Below are 6,100 nucleotides of genomic sequence, written 5' to 3' on the forward strand. Positions count from 1 at the left end.
GCTCCATAAAATGTTAAATCAGTTAGATGAGAGACATGACGAGAGAAAGTCGCAGATCTCTCGTGACAACAGCAACTACGACAAATTCAAATGGCTCTGAGCATTATGGGACTTAACTGCTGTGGTCATCAGTCCCCTAGAACTTGAACTACTTAAACCTATCCAACCTAAGGACATCACACACATCCATGCCCGAGGCAGGATTCGAACCTGCGACCATAGCGGTCGCGCGGTTCCAGACTAGTGCCTAGAACCGCTCGGCCACTCCGGCCGGCCAACTACGACAGATTCATCTGGTATCGTCAGATCGCTCTTCTTAAGCTCAGTCAATTCCCCATCCGCTCAGAATCCGACAATAAATTGTACTCGTCCTTGTGAAATTTATTATAATGGCCGTCAATACTAAACTTCCGTTGACCAGCGAGAATACTGCCACATATTAAACATTTCGAATTTTCACGTTTTTGCACAAAGAAAAAATAATTCTCCCATTACTTTTTAAAAGATAGCAAATCTCCACTTCTCCGTTTCTTGAAATACAACGTTCACTACGTAGTGGTCGCTTCGCATCAACGTCCGCAGCTTAGCCTGGCTCTACACTGCCGCAACCTGTCGGCTGTCGGCACAGCCCCGGTCGACGCCTGCACGCGAGCAGCACACGTGCAGCGCTGTGCGCTTGTGAGCCGCGTGCAACGTTTGCCCGCCCCTGCCTTACATCATTTAAAAAGAGACAAAATCGTGGCTAGTCGGACCACACTACACGCACCAAATCAGCTACTGTCCCGTTTGTGTCGTTGTACTGTAACGTCTCTTAGCAAATGACATATTATGTAATAAAGAGAAAACATTGTGTGTCATGTTTTGTTCTTGTATAGAATTATGTACTAATTTTTTTTAGATAATATCTGTGTCGGCGAGTACTGAAACCGCCACAGACAATACTTCTTAAATATCAAACAAAGATGAGAATATGTGACTAGTATAAATTTTACAGAACGAACTTTAATTTCTCTGTCGTCTTCTTGGAGTTACGTGAGTAGGATAGCCTGTGACGTTATATTGTACGCTAGCGTAGCATTCTTTTGTCAAGATTGTGAGAGGGACGCCATTAGACATAGCCTTGGAAAGGTGTGTAATTAATCGATTTGTTTAAATGTTTTGAATAGTGTTACTTAGTGAAACCTTGCATTATGATTTGTAATAAGCTTGCCTGGTATTTTATCCCATCCCTTTAAGACATTTTCAGTTATTTAAATATTATTCGTGGTGCAGAGCTGCGCTACGAACGAACGAGCCGCTGCCGCGGCGCATTCAAACTGCATTAAATGAAACCAATCATACCGCAAGGAAGCGGGCAGGTAATAGTGAAGTAAAATTATTTCTTTCAGCTTCCGGAATTGCAGAACAGAGCAGCAGATTTTATGATGTGTTTTACAGGTTGACGCGGGCTGCTGATAATATATTATTAACAGTGCAAAAAGATAATTTACCTTCATAACATAAAAGAAATCTTGCTGTGCGTAGTTCTGGTCTGGCAAACCTTATAGCAAAAACATCTTTTTCTATGACGATAGTCTCATGTTCTCGTGTTAGTCGTGGTACTTACTGTTGTTTTACTGTTAACAAAAATCCACTGCAAAATTGTGATGTTGAACAATCATTGCGTACTGTAACATCAGTATTGATAACGAAGTAATTTCCATTAACCTTTTCAATAACTATAAAGTAAGGAAGATATGTTGAACTTTATAGCGAGTTACAGTAACGAAAAATGTTCCTTTAATAGAAAGCCAGATCCAGTATAATAAGAACATAATATACACTCCTGGAAATGGAAAAAAGAACACATTGACACCGGTGTGTCAGACCCACCATACTTGCTCCGGACACTGCGAGAGGGCTGTACAAGCAATGATCACACGCACGGCACAGCGGACACACCAGGAACCGCGGTGTTGGCCGTCGAATGGCGCTAGCTGCGCAGCATTTGTGCACCGCCGCCGTCGGTGTCAGCCAGTTTGCCGTGGCATACGGAGCTCCATCGCAGTCTTTAACACTGGTAGCATGCCGCGACAGCGTGGACGTGAACCGTATGTGCAGTTGACGGACTTTGAGCGAGGGCGTATAGTGGGCATGCGGGAGGCCGGGTGGACGTACCGCCGAATTGCTCAACACGTGGGGCGTGAGGTCTCCACAGTACATCGATGTTGTCGCCAGTGGTCGGCGGAAGGTGCACGTGCCCGTCGACCTGGGACCGGACCGCAGCGACGCACGGATGCACGCAAAGACCGTAGGATCCTACGCAGTGCCGTAGGGGACCGCACCGCCACTTCCCAGCAAATTAGGGACACTGTTGCTCCTGGGGTATCGGCGAGGACCATTCGCAACCGTCTCCATGAAGCTGGGCTACGGTCCCGCACACCGTTAGGCCGTCTTCCGCTCACGCCCCAACATCGTGCAGCCCGCCTCCAGTGGTGTCGCGACAGGCGTGAGTGGAGGGACGAATGGAGACGTGTCGTCTTCAGCGATGAGAGTCGCTTCTGCCTTGGTGCCAATGATGGTCGTATGCGTGTTTGGCGCCGTGCAGGTGAGCGCCACAATCAGGACTGCATACGACCGAGGCACACAGGGCCAACACCCGGCATCATGGTGTGGGGAGCGATCTCCTACACTGGCCGTACACCACTGGTGATCGTCGAGGGGACACTGAATAGTGCACGGTACATCCAAACCGTCATCGAACCCATCGTTCTACCATTCGTAGACCGACAAGGGAACTTGCTGTTCCAACAGGACAATGCACGTCCGCATGTATCCCGTGCCACCCAACGTGCTCTAGAAGGTGTAAGTCAACTACCCTGGCCAGCAAGATCTCCGGATCTGTCCCCCATTGAGCATGTTTGGGACTGGAAGAAGCGTCGTCTCGCGCGGTCTGCACGTCCAGCACGAACGCTGGTCCAACTGAGGAGCCAGGTGGAAATGGCATGGCAAGACGTTCCACAGGACTACATCCAGCATCTCTACGATCGTCTCCATGGGAGAATAGCAGCCTGCATTGCTGCGAAAGGTGGATATACACTGTACTAGTGCCGACATTGTGCATGCTCTGTTGCCTGTGTCTATGTGCCTGTGGTTCTGTCAGTGTGATCATGTGATGTATCTGTCAATAAAGTTTCCCCTTCCTGGGACAATGAATTCACGGTGTTCTTATTTCAATTTCCAGGAGTGTATTTTGTTTTGTTGAAAAGTAATGATCCAAAGAAAGTCATAGCACAGCATCACTAAAAGGTATTTCGGGGCTCTTTTCGTAGCAACATATTTTATCTCATATATTAGTTGTTACGCGAGTAATAGTAAAACAAAGCAAATAATAATAGAGCCAGCGAAAGGACCCATTGCAATCTTATATGCTGCTGCGAGCAATGGCCTTTTGCGAAGTCCCCCACTCCAAATTTCGATTGCTTGCAATTCACGTCACAGCATTCGCTCAGAAGCTGTAGAGATGGACATGAATTATTGACAGCAGCAATTCCTTTCAGGTTTTTAAGCTTGTTGTCTCGAACCCCTGTGTTAGTAACTTTCTGTAATCACTGTCCTTACACCGGTTAAAAGACTCTAAGTGCTTGCGGACGCATTCGTTAGTCCGCGTTGAAACATCAGCGAATCGGGAAACTTCAGGCATGGTGTACTCATTAGCGCGTCCAGACACGATAGCTTCCTTCTGCCATTCTGTCACGCCTACAAGTCGACCCATCTTACTCCATACCACCAACTGGCGCGCACACACACACACACACACACACACACACACACACAAGAACACACACACCAACTCATTGCCTTGAATTACGTCAGCTGTGGAGGGCCACGTGACTGCCTTGTTCCAGACCTACGCCATCTTTGACCCTCCAAGGCGATCAGTGTGTTCTCATAAGGAAGTGATCAATATTTTGCTCCATGAGATTACGTTTGTGCAAACAACATAGGATAGGCACGAACCAGCATGTACTTTTCCAGCTTAAGGGATCCTTTTCCACCTCGTGTGGCCATGTGAAAAGTCTCGTATACCGAGCACCTGGCGAAATTGAAGAGGGATTCTAAACAGAGTTGCCACTGCTTGTATCACTGCTCCAACAGTACCGGGGATCTTTGAGCGGGAACAACACAACTTCGCCCAACGATGTTGTGTGTGGATTAAAAATGGAGGACGTTGCGCTGATCAACTGTTTAGAGTTTAATGTCTTCCACAAGTTACGCAGGTAAGTTCAGTTCTTACGAACTTGTTTCTACTCGCAATTTTTATTATCAAATTTAGGTTCTCAATTTTTTTATCTGTTTCACTTACAGTTTCCGACTCAGTTGTTTCCAGACCAGGATGCTCCCTTTCAAACAGCCCTGCTCCATCGCACATAACAATTTACATCATCACGGTAACACCCAGCAGAAGTCTATCTGGAAAGACTAAGTGCAGAGTGTTAACGCTTGGTAGGCTGACAAAGCTCACTAGTAACAGGGAATGACTGCAGTTTCACATTAATTTTTCTCAGAGCTATAACAATGGCGCTACACAAAGACATTGTCTTTTTAGAACGCAGTCGTGTCACCACGTTCACGGTCTCCCAGTCAGTGCAAGCACTTAGTGGTGTCCAGCAGCAGTCCACCTCTGGCTGCTTTAACCAGGTTGTGTACTTTCCATGCCGGCCGCTGTGGCCGAGCGGTTCTAGGCGCTTGTCTGGAACCGCGCGACCGCTGCGGTCGCAGGTTCGAATCCTGCCTCGCGCATGGATGCGTGTGATGTCCCTAGGTCAGCTAAATTTAAGTACACTACTGGCCATTAACATTGCTACAACACGAAAACGCGAAATCTAACCGACAGGAAGAAGATGCTGTGATACTCAAATGATTAGCTTTTCAGAGCATTCACACAAGGTTGGAACCGGTGGCGACACCTACAATGTGCTGACGTGAGGAAAGTTTCCAACCGATTTCTCATACACAAACAGCAGCTGACCAGCGTTGTCTGGTGAAACATTGTTGTGATGGCTCGTGTAAGGAGGAGAAATTCGTACCATCACGTTTCCGACTTTGATAAAGATCGGATTGTAGCCTATCGCGATTGCGCTTTATCGCGACATTGCTGCTCGCGTTGGTCGAGATCCAATGACTGTTAGCAGAATATGGAATCGGTGGGTTCAGGAGGGTAATACGGAACGCCGTGCTGGATCCCAACGGCCTCGTATCACTAGCAGTCGAGATGACAGGCATCTTATCCGCACGGCTGTAACGGATCGTGCAGCCACGTCTCGATCCCTGTGTCAACAGATGTGGACGTTTGCAAGACAACAGCCATCTGCACGAACAGTTCGATGACATTTGCAGCAGCATGGACTATCAGCTCGGAGACCATGGCTGTGGTTACCCTTGACGCTGCATCACAGACAGGAGTACTCAACGACGAACCTGGGTGCACGAATGGCAAAACGTGATTTTTCCGGATGAATCCAGGTTCTGTTTACAGCATCGTGATGGTCACATCCGTGTTTGGTGACATCGCGGTGAACGCACATTGGAAGCGTGTATTCGTCATCGCCATACTGGCGTATCACCCTGCATGATGGTATGGGGTGCCATTGGTTACACGTCTCGGTAACCTCGTGTTCGCATTGACGGCACTTTGAACAGTGGGCGCTACATTTCAGATGTGTTACGACCTGTGGCTCTACCCTTCATTCGATCCTTGCGAAACCCTACATTTCAGCAGGATAATGCACGACCGCATGTTACAGGTCCTGTATGGGCCTTTTTGGATGCAGAAAATGTTCGACTGCTGCCCTGGCCAGCACATTCTCCAGATCTCTAACCAATTTGAAACGTCTGGTCAATGGTGGCCGAGCAACTGGTCGTCACAATACGCCAGTCACTACTCTTGATGAACTGTGGTATCGTGTTGAAGCTGCATGGACAGCTGTGCCTGTACACGCCATCCAAGCTCTGTTTGACTCAATGCCCGGGCGTATCAAGGCCGTTATTACGGCCAGAGGTGGTTGTTCTGGGTACTGATTTCTCAGGATCTATGCATCCAAATTGCGTGAAAATGTAA

Source organism: Schistocerca cancellata, chromosome 8 (assembly GCF_023864275.1).
Source record: "Schistocerca cancellata isolate TAMUIC-IGC-003103 chromosome 8, iqSchCanc2.1, whole genome shotgun sequence".
NCBI classification, from domain to species: domain Eukaryota; kingdom Metazoa; phylum Arthropoda; class Insecta; order Orthoptera; family Acrididae; genus Schistocerca; species Schistocerca cancellata.